This window comes from Protopterus annectens, chromosome 10.part0 (genome assembly GCF_019279795.1).
Source record: "Protopterus annectens isolate FY-2018-M chromosome 10.part0, PAN1.0, whole genome shotgun sequence".
In the NCBI taxonomy this organism is placed as follows: domain Eukaryota; kingdom Metazoa; phylum Chordata; order Ceratodontiformes; family Protopteridae; genus Protopterus; species Protopterus annectens.
Window position 1 is genome coordinate 1,153,698,641 of NC_056744.1, and position 17,767 is coordinate 1,153,716,407.

At 43.7% G+C, this 17,767-nt stretch overlaps 1 protein-coding gene across 5 annotated transcripts in view; it reads left to right on the plus strand.

The window, feature by feature from the left end:
- Nucleotides 1-17,767, plus strand: part of LOC122813528 (elongation of very long chain fatty acids protein 4-like) — a 442,023-nt gene that overhangs the window by 379,953 nt on the left and 44,303 nt on the right. The window lies entirely within an intron of this gene.

Here is a 17,767-nt window from a genome sequence, read left to right on the forward strand (position 1 = left end):
CTCTCTCTGATAAGCCCTTTCAGCATCCCTGAGGTGTTGCCCGGCTGTCCCTCCTTGGAGGCAGTCGGGGGAAGATTATCACTGTACCCAGAAGCCTGGCATTCCCTCACTCAAGACAGATGGGTACAGTCGATCATATCCAAGGGTTACATTATTCCTTTCGAGGAAAGTCCCTTCCCCTCAAGTTCCCTTCCAGACGTACCACCGGTCTAAGGGACATTGCAGAGTTAGAAATCGCAAAACTACTGCAAAAGAGCCATTCAGCCAGTTACAATAGACCATTCAGAGCCGGAATCTACTCAAGGTTCTTTTGGTCCCCAAAAGACGGGAAACTGGAGACCAATATTGGATCTCAGCAGACTCAACAAGTCTGTCAGGAAGACAAGATTCGAATGGTCACTCTTCAGTCAATTCTGCCCTTCTTACAGAAGGACAACTGGATGTGCTCAATAGATCTTCAGGATGCGTACTATCACATCAAAATTCACAGGCGCTCCAGGAGATTTCTCCGCTTTCGGCTGGGGTCCAGTCATTTCAGTTCAGAGCCCTGCCCTTTGGTCTCACTACAGCCCCAGAGTGTTCACCAAATGCATGGCAGTGATCACGGCTCACCTGAGGCGTCAAGGATTCCAGGTGTTTCCGTATCTCGACGACTGGCTCCTATCAGCCACCACCAGGCATCAGCTTATACAAGCCAGGGATTACACAATAGACCTTTGTTCTCATTTGGGCATCTCAGTCAACTTGAAAAGTCATCCTTATCGCCCTGCCAGTCTATTACCTTCATAGGCGCAAACTTAAACACTGTTCGGATGTCAGCTACCCTTACAGAACAAAGAGTTTCAGACATTCAGACTCATGTCAGGATCATTCTGGCCAGCAAGAAAGTACAGGCCAGAATGGTTCTAAAAGTATTAGGTCTCATGGCTGCGGCCATTACTCTTCTTCCCTGGCTCGATTCTACATGCGCCTCCTTCAGTGGATGCTGTTCACACAGTGGTCATACCAGCAACTCCCAATGCGTCACCAGATTCTGGTGACACAAACATCCAAAGAACATCTTGCTTGGTGGATCACATCGTCTCAGGTTCACCAAGGCAGATGCTTTGTACCTCCGTCCCCGATAGCCACTGTCACCACGGATGCCTCCCTGATCGGGTGGGGGGTCATTATCAGGGCAGGATGGTTCATGGGACGTGGCAACCGTTCGAGTACCATCTGCACATAAATGTCCTGGAGATGAGAGCAGTGCTTTTAACGTTGCAAGCCCTCAACGACTTTCTTCCCGTAGGGACAATTGCAGTCCACACAGACAACATGTCTGTAGTTTGGTATATCAACAAACAGGGCGGAACCAAGTCCTACACCTTGTGTCGAGAAGCGCTCAGACTATGGCAATGGGCGATCTCCTCTCATCAGTTTCTGGTAGCAACGCATATCCCTGGGAAAACCAACATTATAGCGGACAGATTGAGCAGAGCTATTCTCATGCCTCACGAGTGGTCTCTCAAGCAATCCATAGCGGAAGAGATTTTTCTGGAATGGGGTCGTCCATGTTGCGATCTTTTTGCTACTCCCCAAAACAGCAAATGCCCAGACTTCTTCTGTCTCTTCCCTCTACCAGGCCATCCCCCCAGAGACGCTCTGACCCAGGATTGGCCCCAGGGACTTCTTTATGCCTTCCCTCCATTTCCTCTGATCCCTCAGGTGATCCAGAAAGCTACCGTTTTGAGAGCCAAATTGATTCTCATTGCCCCTTACTGGCCTCGACAAGTTTGGTTCCCGTTCCTCCATCATCACCTTTTGGTGCAGCCGTGGCATCTGGACCCAGTGCCAGATCTACTGATTCACCAATCCGGTCAGCTGCACCGGTCAATCCCTTCTCTCAACCTCACAGCATGGTTGCTCCACTTCCTTCCCTAGCCAGGCTTCCTTTGATCTCTAACCCAGTTAGAGATATCATAGTAGCTTCACTAAAATCCTCTACCAGGAGGATTTACACAAGCAAATGGAAGCGTTTCTCTTATTGGGCTAAGGCCCAAAATATTGATCCTTTTACTGCCCCTGTTCAGGCAGTTCTGGACTTCTTAGCAGAGATTTTTCATGCAGGCTCCTCTTCTTCCACAGTCAGAGTTCAGTTGGCTGCTATTTCTAATTTTCATGTTGGGATAGCAGATCATAATATTATGTCCCATAGGCTCTGCAGGGCCTTCTTGAAAGGAATTTTCCTACTAAAGCCTCCAATCAGGAATCCTCCTCCTCAGTGGGATCTAAGTTTAGTGCTGACATCCTTGATTCTTCCCCTTGAGCCAGCTGTTTCTTGTTCCTGAAATATCTTTCTTGGAAAACTTTATTCCTAGTGGCTATTACATCTGCCAGGAGGGTGTCTGAACTTCATGCTCTTTCGGTTCGACCCCTATTTGATTTTCACAAAGACAGAGTATCTTTGAGAACTAATCCATCATTTTACCTAAGGTCGCTTCAAAAAACAATCTGAATCAATCCATTGATCTTCCTGTATTTTTTTCCTAACTATTCAGATAGAGCTGAACAAAAGCTACATTATCTTGACGTCCACCGTCAGCTTAGATATTATTTGGACAGAACAGAGATATTTAGGAAATCTGATCAACTTTTTGTTTGCTATGCGCATAATAAAAAAGCCCTCCTGTTTCTAAAGTGACTTTGTCCAGATGGCTTTCTTCGGTCATCACTGAAATTTATACGATCAGGGGTAAACAGCTGTGCTCAAAACCTAAAGCACATTCAACTAGGAGTTTAGCTACTTCTACAGCTTTTCAAGCTAGACTGCCTTTGGACACTATTTGTGCAGCGGCCACTTGGGCCACTCCTCACACTTTTGTTTCCCATTACAAATTGGACTTGGCCTCCAGGGACAGAGCCAGTTTTGGCTCTACAGTCCTCAAGAGTTTGTTCCATTGAGCCACCCAGGATAGAGGTGCTAGGGGCGCGGTCCCATCAAGCAAGAATGAAGGCGAGATTGACAACTTAACATTAAGAAGTTATGTACCTACCATAACGTTCCATGTTAGTTGTCTTCTCGCCTTCTTTCTTGCGACCCTCCCTCCTTCCCCCTGGCCTGGACAGACCTTGTATAAGAAACTATTATGCTAAAGACCATTCAGACCTGGTCCTTTTTCCATCTGTAAGTTTCTTCTTCCTTTGGGAAGTATTTTATGCTTGGTGTTATTGCCCTTTGTCAACAAACGAGATCTGGGTACTTACTGCCTTGCATCATGGGATATGGGGCTGCCTCGAGCTGGTAAAAGGAGTTCTCGAGCTAAAGCAAGTGCCGAGTCGGAGCCGAGGATCGGCTCCGAACCCATCAAGCAAGAAAGAAGGCGAGAGAAGACAACTAACATGGAACGTTATGGTAGGTACATAACTTCTTAATATATGCAATTCAATAGTGCAGTGAGTATTGCATTTACACGCTGGTTAATAAAGTATGCGAGATATGCTTGTTTGCATGCAGGGAAGCAGTGTGCAAATGCGAGGTGCATTGCTTATGCTTGCTACTATACCCAGGTGCCATCTGTACTCCAGGGCAGTTTTTGCAGTGGCTAAGAGCATTAATTGAATGTATCTGTTTACTATTTTTGGGTGTCTGCTTTCTAGGAAATCTGTTTTTCCCCAATCTTGTGCTTTGCTCACACAAGCTAAGCTTAGCCAAACGTTTTTTCGGGACACAGCACATCCTGCAAAATTGGAATTAAAAGAAGACAAATAGGAAAAGATACTAAAAACTAAGGAACACATATGCAAAATATGTAAAAGCTGTAAAAGCACAGTAAAACCTGATATTACACATCACAAATTTCTACATATGCCAGGATTTGAACTCCAATATTGCTTCGAAAACTGGAGGGATGCCTTAGTCCTCTTGGACACACAAACAGCTTTGCATCAACAAAATGAAAAGCCATTCTTCACACAACCAACTGCATCAGAATGTACACTGCTGTCAAACCATCAGCTGTGCTTTCTACATTTAATTCTCTTTACCATATTTGGACATAAAGCAGTTAGTGATCATGCAACCTGTCATAATTATGCTTACAAATATACAGCTCTGTTTTACCTTTCTGTGTTTCTTGGTCATTCATCAGTTTATTTATTTATTTTTATTTATTTTACAGTTATCTAACACATGCAGTTTGTAAGCCATTCTATATCTTTGGCCTTAACACGTGAGAATATATTTACTGGGAGTAATACGATATGCAGTTGCCAACAAATGAATTCCAGGTTGGATGGGACCAACACACATATACTGTTCTTTTGGGGGAGGCATAGCTGATTACTGTTATGGCAGGAACAAATATACACTACTCTTTTTTGGGGGGGACAAACCTTAGTTACTGTTATGATGCAAACAAGTTTGAAACTGCATTGTGTATCATCACTTTCTAACTTATGTGTTTAATGATTTACCAGTACAACGTTATGTAGGGAACATCAGAATTCTTTAGAGGTATGACTTTGTTAATCTTTAATACCTGAGGAATACTAATTACTAATGGACAAATATAAGTAAACAAGTGTCTGGTGTCACATGTTAAGATACTTTCTTTACAAATCCACCACTATTTACTTGCTTATTGTACCAAGTTAGACAATACAAAGATATGCCATCATTTTATTAAAGAATACACTCTAGGTTCAGGACTTACCTTGCAAATGCAGCAGTTGACACACCTTTAGTTTGGGCAGTGGCGGCTGGTGACTTCAAATCACAGGGGGGCTGCAGGAGACGCTGAATGGGTGGGGTCAAAGGGAAGGGGTGTGGTCAACCATAAAGGGGAGGAGCTATGCACAAAACCACAAAAAACTAACTTTAATTAAATATGCTGCCTTGGGTGGCAAACCATCATTATGAAAGTCCAATCAAGAGAAAAATAAGTGTAGAAGAATAAAAATATTTCAATGCATTGGCTGCATGACAGCTTACTTAATATCTAGATGGAAACAAAAGGTTGTGAGGCATGAAAAAATAAATTACTTTTTAAATACATTACTGGAATGCCAGTCAAAATCAAGTATAAGAAAAACCAGAAGCACTCAACTCAAGCCACTTCTCCTTGCACTGCAGTTCTAATTATAATATATTCAGCTTTATTAAAGTACCAAGCAACATGCTGAAAGTAGAAATCTATGTGATGCCCCCACTTGTAAAAATGTTTCTTATCCAAAAAAGACCTGCTGCTTGACAAACTTGTTTCATGGGGAAAACATGATAAAAGTAAAAAATGAAAAGCAAACAAGAAACAAGCTCAAGATACATTACTTAAAGGATTACTGTACAGGTTATGGACCACACATGATTGGCATTCTGTTTAGTTTACGGGTAAAGTCTGTAGAGATGACTGGAAGTCTCCAACAAGTGTAATGAGCTTTTTAAAATAATGGAATCCTGTCCTTTAATACCCAAGGCTTATACATTATCTAGTCAAGTATTCTCTGCATGGCAACAACAGAAAGGCTTTCAATGTTGGCAATTCTTTAACAGTATGCTTATTAAAGCTTACTTGCATCTTACGATGTCAGACGAGCTTACCTTATGGTCATTAAAGCATTGCTACTTAAACACAGAGCAACAGGCACTTTGAGTAATAAGCATAAATCTGAGTAATAAGCATAAATCAACAGTACAAAAATATGACAGAAACCAGACCATTCTGCAAAATCAAGGACAGATGAAAAGCCACTGTAGTACTTATGCAGTGTGTCCTCCCCATCCAAGGTAGATACAACTACTCCTTGCCTTGCTTGGACACATCCAGAGTCACTACATGGGGAGTGGGTGCAACAAGCATGTCACAATTTGAAATCTCTCTGGCTGACTGTGATGGCCCTGACACATTTGTCATACCTCTCAACCTCAAGAGCAAGAAATCTGGACAAAGCCATACACAGAAGTGGGACAAAGGCACAACAATAAGGACAATTTTTAAATATTGCTCTAATAAACTTAGAAAGATAATAGAATAGGTCTTGCATTAGTATGAATTTTCTGAAGGGTATAAAATCTGAAACTCAAATGTCTGTCATTTTCTAACTTCAGTCTTTAGTGATTTGTCACTAATTTGCCAAAAAACACAATTTTATGAAAAATGGACCAAAAATGTGATGCAAAAATATAAAATAGACACACAATACAGCTGATACCTGTCAAAGAAGGGGCACTTTAATATTAGTACTGCTACGTTGAGCAACTGACAAAATAAAAGAATCTACATGCATTTCAAGTAATCTATAACTTTGATTATTACAGTTATTTCTTAATTGTAAACCCTCCATGTTTTCTTCCAAAATTGCTATTTTCTTGGAGGGATTATTAGGGGAAAGAGCAACATTTTGAGCCAAAAATTGGGGACAGTTGAGAGGTTGGCTATGCCTAATTCTATAAAGCAATTTATTTGCATGTACCTCTCAACCTGTTAATGCAGTAAATCTTAACAAGGCCAAATATATTGGTGGCACATATAAACAGTACTAAAAATTGCTCTTGTATAAATTGAGACAGTTGATAGAACGGCTCTTACTTTAACATGCATTTTTATGAAGGTTATGAAGTCTGAAACTTATTATTTAGTGACTTCTGGCAAATCATTTAGGAATTAAAACCACAAATTTTATGAACAACAAACCAAAAATAAGAAGCAAAAATCTATTCATTCTTTGAAAATCTGGACAGTTGGGAGGTATAGTTCAGCTGGGCCTGTCTGAGTTTGCTGCCCCTGACAAAATAATGGTTGAATGGAGCCTCTGCAGCCATTCCAATGAACCATTACTTGGCTATTTCACTCCATTTACCATAAACACTAATGTGCATACTGCTTTACTTCAATGATGAGTTGGACTTCATTTGAAAGTTTTATTTTGTATTTTACAGCACAAACATTAAGTCATCTGTTAAACAAAGCAATGCAGTCTCACAATGAAAACTTAGCATTAAAACTTCTCTGCCCTTGAAACTCACATTCATTGAAACAGCATTGAAACCCACATTCAAAGAAAATACATTTTGCCAGTGGCAGATAAAGATTAATTTTGGGCTGTTTTCGAATCATAGGCCCCTTGCATATGAAACATACATGTGCTCTTTGATACACCTTCCTCATTGTACTAAAATTATATTCCTTGTACAATACAGTACACTTGTTAGAGGCTGTTTTAAATTTGTTTTGAACATTTTTCCAGTAAGCAATGAAACGAAACATATGCACCCATAATGGCAAAACTGCCCAATTGAGAACATTTATCATAAAAAATGTCTACTCAGACTTCCACAGTCCACCATTATTAGTAAATATACACAATTCTACAGTCCACCATTATTAGTAAATATGCACAATTCCACAGTCCACCATTATTAGTAAATATGCACAATTCTACAGTCCACCATTATCAGTAAATATGCACAATTCTACAGTGCACCTTTATCAGTAAATATGCACAATTCTACAGTCCATATTCAGTGAATTCAGTTCTTGCCATAGCTGTCAACCTTAGCACAAAAACCTGGACGAAGCCAATAATGGGGGAATACAGTCCCAAAAATAGGGACACATTTAAAATATTCATCTTATAAACTTAGAAAATTGCTAGAAAAAAAGGTTGTGCTACTATGTATTCTGAAGAACATGAAGTTTGAAATTCAAATGCCGGTCAATTTTACTGCGGACAGAACAAAAACAATTTTCAGCAGAGACGCAGGAATTAATACTGCAGACACGTCTTTGTAAAATGGCAGGGCACCAGAGCAAATCCACACAAACACAGGGAGGAGATGCAGACTCCACACAGAAGCCACCCCAACCAAGAATCAAACCAGAAAACCTATAGCTGTGAGGCAACAATACTACTACTGCACCATCAAATCTGCAAGGAATTAAACATTCAGAAACCTGAAGTCTGAAATTCAAATGCCGGTCAATTTTACTGCGGACAGAACAAAACAATTTTCAGCAGAGGCAGGGATTAATACTGCAGACACGTCTTTGTAAAATGGCAGGGCACCAGAGCAAATCCACACAAACACAGGGAGGAGATGCAGACTCCACACAGAAGCCACCCCAACCAAGAATCAAACCAGAAAACCTATAGTTGTGAGGCAACAATACTACCACTGCACCATCAAATCTGCAAGGAATTAAACATTCAGAAACCTGAAGTCTGAAATTCAAATGCCGGTCAATTTTACTGCGGACAGAACAAAAACTATTTTCAGCAGTGACGCAGGGATTAATACTGCAGACACGTCTTTGTAAAATGGCAGGGCACCAGAGCAAATCCACACAAACACAGGGAGGAGATGCAGACTCCACACAGAAGCCACCCCAACCAAGAATCAAACCAGAAAACCTATAGCTGTGAGGCAACAATACTACCACTGCACCATCAAATCTGCAAGGAATTAAACATTCAGAAACCTGAAGTCTGAAATTCAAATGCCGGTCAATTTTACTGCGGACAGAACAAAAACAATTTTCAGCAGAGGCGAGGATTAATACTGCAGACACGTCTTTGTAAAATGGCAGGGCACCAGAGCAAATCCACACAAACACAGGGAGGAGATGCAGACTCCACACAGAAGCCACCCCAACCAAGAATCAAACCAGAAAACCTATAGCTGTGAGGCAACAATACTACCACTGCACCATCAAATCTGCAAGGAATTAAACATTCAGAAACCTGAAGTCTGAAATTCAAATGCCTGTCAATTTTATTTAACATTTGTTAATCAGGACAGTCTGACTTGGAACAAAAAAACAATTTTCAGCAGAGGCCCAGGAAGAAATAATGCAGACATGTCTTTGTAACATGGGAGGACACAAAAGCAAACCCACACAAACACAGGGAGAAGATACGGACCCCACAAAGAAGGAACCCCAGCCAAGAATCAAACCTGAGAACCTGCAGCTGTGAGGCAACAATGCTACTACTACACCATCAAATATCAAGCATTGCAACATTTACAAACCACAGATATTATGAGGAACAGATCAGATCAAATATGAGGCAAAAATCTGCAATTTTTTACAAATGGTGGTGGGTAGGGAACTCAAGTCTTTAACACCTGCATACAGGGTACAGGGTTCAAGCCTGAGGTATTCCCTACCACACCACCATGAGCACCTGGGGCATTTTCTCTCACACACACACACACACACACACACACACACACACACACACACACACACACACACACACACACACACACCTCCATCCAGTTAAAAGCACCAGCTAACACACACACCTCTCTCCATCCAGTTAAAAGCACCAGCTAACACACACCTCTCTCCATCCAGTTAAAAGCACCAGCTAACACACACACCTCTCTCCATCCAGTTAAAAGCACCAGCTAACACACACCTCTCTCCATCCAGTTAAAAGCACCAGCTAACACACACCTCTCTATCCAGTTAAAAGCTAACACACAACTCTATCCAGTTAAAAGCACATAAAGTAAAATGCACCATACACTTATCTGTCTGTTCTCCATACCATATCCTGCCCGCGCAATACTCACAAAGACCCGCGAGATCCCAGCAAAGCTCCTTCCCGACGAGATCCCAAGCTCCCTCCCGAGACTGTTCTGACTGCTGCTGTTGCAGTCCGGACGCGATATATCCTTCCAACGTGTCTGTGCACTTTAAAAGTGCACAGACGTCTCCTTGTGTCCCTCTATGGGTCCTGCCGGACTGCCGTGAGCATGCGCATAGACCGACGGTAGTCGGGACTACTGTGCATGCGCGAAGTCCGCGAAATTTAAAAAAAATAATTTTTTTTGTTTTCATTTTTAATTTTTAGTTTGAGGGGGCTGCAGTCCGGCAGCCCGATGCCACGAGCCGCCCCTGAGTTTGGGGCTGACTGTGCCTGAAGCAAGCAGTACACAGCCAATACATGGGAAGTTAAGTGTTGTGTGAGTTGCGTGGCATCAATTTTACTATATGTATGTGAGTAGGAGAAATGTATTAGGAAGCAAGGGCATACTGAACACACCCACTTCTGCCTACAGGAATAGCAGCTGGGGGTTCCTTTTCTGAGTCCTCCGAGTGGAGCTCTGAGTGAAAGAATGATTTGCACCTGTGTATGGTTGAAAGCCAGTACAAATGTGGTATCTTTGAGAAGTAAATACCTCTGGGATCTGGCTGACTCTTTATTTTGTAATTTTATATGTATTATTAGTACATATTTTTTGTTGTCTGCCCATCCAAGTTTCACAGTTTGTGGCTAGTAATGGGATTTAGGACATTCTACAAAGAAATGTCTTTCTGATTGTGTTTATGAATTTGAATGTACCATAGATATCTGTTAAATTATGCTCTAGCTACCTGGTTTTACTTTTTCATTTGCAGCATTTAGTTACAGCTTTATACTGCTGTGTAGTGTAGCCAGTTTCTTTTAAGCATTTTCCTATGTAGATTTGTTTCAGCCAGGCTGTACAATTACCTTGATTAAGTTAGTTATTCATTATTCAGTTTCATATTTTGTGAGGTGGTTTGGGAAAAAGCAACACTGCAATAAAACTGAACTTGATACAACCCCTTCCCTAACTACTCTACTTTATTATCAGCTGCCAGCAACACCACACCATCACATTCTTTTCTAGTGATCTCCCTGTCTCATTTCAACAGAGGATCCACTTGTAAACTATAGTGCTTATTCTCGCATTTTCAAATAGTAGCTGACCATGGAAGTAAATGGATAATTGTCACATGTCTTACTCCTTCTCTTTCAGTACTTACAAGCATAATAGAGTTTACTTTCTTTTCTTGTGTTATAGTACGTATCTTGTTCATTAAACTGTACACCAAGAAGGGCGTTGTACAAGAAAACCATTTTAAATATGCCTAATCCCTCTTTTTTTCTCCCAAATTTTTTATTTTGAGTTTTCCAAAGAAAGACCAAACAGCATCAGCCGTGTATTAATACACTGGGCATAGAATTAAATGTGAAGTTGTTAAATCTCACCATTTATTCTCACTGATGGGTTCGGAGACGATCCTCGGCTCCGACACGGCCGATAGCAAAGCTCAAGGTTTGCCAGTAGCTCGAGATCAAGCCCCTTATCCCACAATGAACTGCTGGAATTACCTCAGATCTAGTTTGCCGCTGCAAGAGAGATCTCGGTGATCCAGTCAGCTCGGACCATATTTTGCTAAATCGCAAGTTTAAAAATTTCTTTCTCCCTTGTTTTGATGTATTATTCTCTATTTAGTGTGTGTGGGTGTGTGTGTGTGTGTGTGTGTGTGTGTGTGTTTTTCTCATTAAAATACTATAGTTATAAGTAGGTTAGATTGTAGTAGAGAGTGCCCTGTGTTGGCTTAGTTTCTTTAAGTGCTGGGCCTTTTGTTAGCCCTATTTAGATTTAACAAATTTCTTCTTGTTACTAGTATTTTTTTTTAGTGTGGGCCTAGTTAGCTCTGTATTTAACCTCTACAGGTGAATTTTGTGGTGTGCCTGTTTCAAACTTTGAACATGTCGGATGAGAGGGAAAAGTCTCATCCCAAATCTGGGTTTAAGCAATGTCCATATTGTGGACAGAAAATGTTCGTCACTCACGGGCATGTCCAGTGTGTTTACTGTCTGGGGGCTAAACACCTCCAAGACTCTTGCAGTATTTGACACACTTTTTCCTCTAGGGTACTCTTAGAAAGAAGGAGAAAACTTATTGATAGGGCTTGCTCTAGCATACTTTCTCTGAGGCGTTGGATAGCCAGGAAGGTGCTAGCACTTCTTCAAAATCATCTAAATCTTCAGGAGATTCTAAAGTTACTAAGAAGGCAAAAAAGATTAGAGGGTATAGGGTCATCGGTTCCACAGTCCTCGGAACTGAGTGTCCCTTTGGTTTGGAGCCAGCTCCCAGGCTTGGAGCCGGTCTCTGAGGTTCCCTCATCTCCTGTGCTCCAGTCAGCACCTTCGGTGCATTCCTTGAAGTCTTCGGTCAGCCTCTCAGATATGGATTTGGATCGGCTAGTGCAGAAGCTTCTACGGGCACCAGGACTGGCTAAATTGTTGTTGGCCCCGACCATTTCATTGGAGCCGAAGACCATTGAACCGGACTTGACTACTCCTCCTCCGAGCCGTACTGGACTCTTGGAGCCGAAGGAGCCCGAACCGATAGTTGTCGAACCTATGGAACAGAGACCCGCACCGGTGTTATCGGTTCCATCTACTCGGACACCCTCGGCATTGACTGAGGATGCTAGGAGCCGACACTCTCCTGTCAGGTCCGAGGAGGATAGTTGGACTGATTTGTCGGTGCCAACTCTTCCTCTTGGGGCTTCGTCTCAGATGAGCTCGGCTTCTGCCTCAGGCTCGGAGCCCCTGGTTTCGGTGTGGGAGGATCGAGCGATCCCTCCGGATCTGTCTACCCCTTCTTGTCGGAGCCATGGTGCTTTAGATGCCTTGAGGAGAGTCCTGTCTCCTAAGACATCGTCGGCATCAGTTCGGTCTTCCTTCTCCCCTCAAGCACCTGTGTCCGCTTCTACGTCTACTGGTCCCCCTAAGCGTAGAGACCCTGAGCCTCAAGTAGCCCCACAAGGCGCCCCCTGTTCTTCCGAGACCTCCCCAGATCTCCCCACTGAGGAGGTATCCAGGAAGAGACTGTGCAAGAGGAGGCACTTGGACTCCCCACAGGAGTCTTTGACATCCGGCATTGACTTGGATGAGTCAGAAGGTTCCCCTCGATCCCCTTTGGAGGATATCTCCTTTGCAGAGATTGTTAGAGATCCTGAGTCAGAGGGGCAATTGGCAGTCCAAAACCCCTACTGAGGATGAGTCAGTGCTCTTGAAGGCTTTTGGGTCTCAACCTTCCACTTCTTAGGTGTCTCCACCTTACGATGAGCTCATGGAGCTGATCTCTCATAAGGCGTGGGAGTCACCGGAGGCCATGGAACCTGTCCCTCGGAAGCCGAATAAGTTCATCTCTGCCCCAGTGGACAAAGCCTTTTTGACCAAAGGAGTGCCGTTGATGCCATGGTGGTAGCTGCAACCACCAAAAAGGAAGTGTCTGAAACATCCTCATCTATCCATCTTCCTAACAGAGATTCTAGGATCATGGCTAGATATGGGAAATGCATGTTTAGTTCAGCGACTTTTTCTCTGCGATTGAAGAACTATTTAATCCATTTCACGAGACTACAAAGAGATGATCTGAAAGAGCTAGGAGATACTCTCCAGGGAACGGTAGCTGCAGGGGTTGCCGATAAAGTAAATACACAGCTCGCTACCCTAAACTCAGTTGTGAACTCGTCCATGCATCTCATATCTTATGCAGCTGATGGTTCGAGTAGAGCCGCTAGTTCAGGCATTGCTCTGCGGAGACAAGCCTGGATGCGTCTCTGTTCCTTTGCGGAGCCCTTTAAGTCTTCCTTTATCAACACCCCATTTGATGGCTCATCACTGTTTGGGCCTAAAGTAAAGGAAACTTTAACCAGGTGTGAGCAGGAAGGCAAGACCCTATTTGCCGTTGGAGTCCGTTTTTCTACCCCTACTCTGCCCTATCCCAAGGGCCCTAAGGGTGGAAAAATGTGGTTCCGAAAAGCACAGGGAGCCTTTCAGGACACACGTGGAGAAACCCCTTCTACAGGCAGAGGAGGGGGTTGTAACAGAAGATGCCACCTCCACGGCAGAAAGGGTCCACAGCAACAGGATGACAGAGGCCAGTTCTCTGGTCAGCCCTACCAGCGCTCCTGAAAGAAGGCTTGGCTGTCTGGCTCTGGAGGCAGTCGGGGGTCGCTTATCTTTGTACCTAGAAGCCTGGCTAAACATAACGTCAGATACATGGGTACAAAGCATCATTTCCAGAGGATTTTTCTTACCGTTCTCTTCACCTCCCACTCCTGTAAACAGAATCCCAGATGTTCCACCCAGTCTCAGGGAACAAGCAATCGTAGATGTCCAAAAATTGCTAGAAAAAAAGAGTCATCCAACCAGTCCCAGCAGACCAAGTTGGATTCGGAACTTTCTCAAGATTATTTTTGGTACCAAAGAAAACAGGGGACTGGAGACCTACCTTTGACCTCAGCAGACTCAACTAATTCATAAAGAAAGAGAAGCTCTGAATGGTCACGTTTCAGTCCATTCTTCCCTTCCTAGGGAAAGGTGATTGGATGTGCTCTATAGATCTCAAGGATGCGTACTATCACATAAAGATGAACAGACGCTCCAGGGATCAGCTGCATTTCCGGCTGGGAGCCAATCATTACCAGTTTCGAGCCCTGCCCTTTGGTATCACTACAGCACCCAGAGTGTTCACCAAATGCATGGCAGTGGTCACGGCTCACCTGAGGCGCCTAGGATTCCAGGTGTTTCCATACCTAAACGATTGGCTCCTCACCGCTACCACCAGGCATCAATTGACTCAGGCAACACAATATACTCTGACACTCTGCCATCAATTAGGCATTACAATCAACTTCGAAAAGTCTGCCTTATCGCCATCGCAGCATACCATTTTTATAGGAGCAGAGTTAGATACCTCAATCACCACTCTACGTCTTCCAATCGAAAGAGTCTCACTTCTTCGCCAACTCATCTCACTGGTGTCAAAGAACAAAGCTATAGCAGCAGAAGTCTTGAAGGTGCTAGGTTCGATGGCGGCAGCAATCCTGGCTGTACCACTCGCAAGTATGCATATGCGAATCCTTCAATGGCTCCTTTTCGCTCAGTGGTCTTACCACATGATTCTCATCACAGATTCTTGCAAGAGAGACCTTCGGTGGTGGTTAACGTCTCTTCATGTCACAATCGGAAGACCTTTTGGTCCCCCCCCCCCCCCAGTAGCCACTGTGACCACGGATGCTTCCCTGATAGGGTGGGTGGGGCATTTTCAGGGAAAGACTGCCCAAGGCACATGGACGGATCAGGAGTCACATCTGCATATCAGTGTTCTGGAGTTGAGAGCAGTACTTCTGGCATTGCAGTACTTTCAGGACTCTCTTCCTCTAGGGACAATTGCAATTCAGACGGACAACATGTCACTGGTCTGGTACTTAAACAGACAAGGCAGAACCAAGTCTTATCCCCCTTTGTCGAGAAGCCCTCAGGGTATGGCAATGGGCTGTGTCTTCCCACCATTTTCTGATAGCAACGCACATCCCGGGGAAATCCAACGTGATAGCGGACAAGCTGAGTAGGACAATACTGTTGTCTCACTAGTGGTGTCTCAACCAACGAGTTGCAGATTTGATTTTCTGCAAATGGGGCCAGGCTTGCTGTGACCTCTTTGCCAGTCGCATCAATACCAAATTCAGAAGCTACTTTGCCCTAATACCACCTCCAGGAAATTCCCTTGTACACGATTGGCTTCCGGGTCTCCTATATGCATTCCCACCTATTCTATTGATACCCAAGGTTTTACAGAAAGCAAAATCACTGGAAAGGACAGTTATCCTCATAGCCCCCTACTGGCCTCGACAGATGTGGTTCCCCTTCCTTCACCATCATCTGCTGGAGGATCCATGGATCCTGGACCCAGTTCTGGACCTTCTAACACACCCGTCAGGGGACCTCCATGCTTCACTGCAGTCCCTTTTCTTAAAGGTGCTTTTCACAAGAGACCTCCTGTCAAAATCCCTTATTCTCCCTGGTATTTGAATTTTCTGCTGTCTCAAATAATCCCCCCCCCCCCCCTTCGAACCAGCATCTTCTTGTGATCTCAAATATTTGTCCTGGAAAGACTATATGTCTAATAGCCATTAACTCTGCCCGCAGAGTGTCAGAACTTCAAGCATTATCTATCAGACCTCCTTACATGATTTTCCATGCTGATAGAGTATCTCTCAGAACAAACCCCTCCTTTTTGCCTAAAGTCTGTTCTGAATCCAATATCAAGCAAGTCATTGAGTTGCCAGTCTTTTTTCCCAACCACTCTAACAAATTGGAATATATGCTGCACAAACTTGACGTACACAGACAGCTCAGATTTTATCTTGATAAAACTAAGGATATTAGAAAATCAGATCAACTTTTCATATCCTTTTCGGAGGCCAGAAAAGGTAATCCAGTGGCTAAAACAAACCTATCTAAATGGTTATCAGATTGCATATCCTTTGTTTATGCGAATGCAAACTTGCCATTGACACACAAACCTAAGACTCATTCTACCAGAGCCATTTCTACGTCTTCTGCCTTTCAAGCTAAATTGCCCCTTGACAATATTTGTGCTGCAGCCACTTGGTCTAAGCCTCATACCTTTATCACGCATTACAAAGTAGATAAGGCTTCCAGGGACAGGTCTTCCTTTGGTTCCGCTGTACTGAAAAACGTATTTCCATGAGCCACTCAAGATTGAGGGTGTTAGGGACGCTACCCATCAGTGAGAATAAATGGCAAGATTTAACAACTTCACATAAAGAAGTTATATACTCACCATAACATTCCATGTGAGATGTTCTTCATCTCACATTGCTGCAGTCCTTACACTTGGGTATAGCGCTGTCCTCGGTCGGCCCGAATACCAAAGTATATGGCTGACGCCGGTCATGGCGCATTAAACTGACGCCAGGACGTCAGGGAATAAATGCGCATGACCGACGTCATATCCTCAGTCTTTTTTGCCGCGTGGTCCGATGCAGAAGCAAATTTGCGAGTGCAGGTTGGCGTCCTGAGATTTTCCGAAACCGGAGTTTCAGACCGAATCCAAGTTGGCTAAGTACCCAGTTGGGGAATATTTTGGTTTTCTTGCCTCAGTATTTTACGGATGTCAGAAAAAGTAAATAACTGTATTTCTTGGGAAACAGATACCACATAGGGACTACCACAGCTTGTGTATACCGTGTTTAGGGCCTGAGCACGGCGTTGTTGGGTGTTCCTCTTGCGCTAGATTTAACAAACGTACCATAAAGAGGAGATTAGACTGCGCTAGGTTAGTCTTGAAGCGGTGCAATTACAAAATGCCGTCGGATGCTCCGGCCGCTACTCGAAGAAGCGCAAGGACAAAGCACCTAGGCCTAGGTTAGAGGCACCAGCCGACCCGGACGTCGGTTCTTTAGAGGGCGGTTGTGCCAGAGGCCCAAACAGAAGTTTCCCTAGAGTCCCAGGGGAGACTTTGTTGTTACGATGTGTCTTCACAGGAGGTAGGCCAGGCTGAAGGGGCTTCTCAGGTAGCTGTTCTCCCCTCTCTGCCTAAGGTGGTTAGGCCTTCCCCTACTGTTACAAAGGCTTCTTCCAAGAGTAGGCCAGGTTCAGCTGTAGCAGGTGCTCCTCCTAGTACTTCAGGCCCTGTGCCCAAGAGACATATGCTTAAGATGGCTGAAGATTTAATTTCTCTGATTAGGGGTTCTATGCCCCCTCCTGACAAAAGGCCTAGGGTGGATCCTGAATTTGGGAATTTTGAACAGGATTCTGATATTTCTGAGTCTTGGCTGAGGATTTACAGGAGTTTTCTCATTATTCTGATTCTGATGTGGATGACCCCACCGCTTCTGCTTCTCCTCCTGAGGATTTCTCATTCTCAGAGACTCTCCATGCCATGAGGGAACATTTTAAATGGGAAGGTCAGGATTTCTCTGATTCCAGGAAAAGACTAAGGGAATTTTTGTTTTACCTCAGCATAGGCCTTTAGCTATACCCCTGTTCTTTCTGTGGTGGAAGATGTTTTGCAGAGGCTTCCCTTAACCCTGATTCTTTACCTCCCGCTCCTGTTAAACCGGACAGATACTATAGGGTGCCTGAAGCTCACAAGTATCTTTTTAAAAGCCCTAGGGCAGATCCAGAGACAGTTACTCAGGGG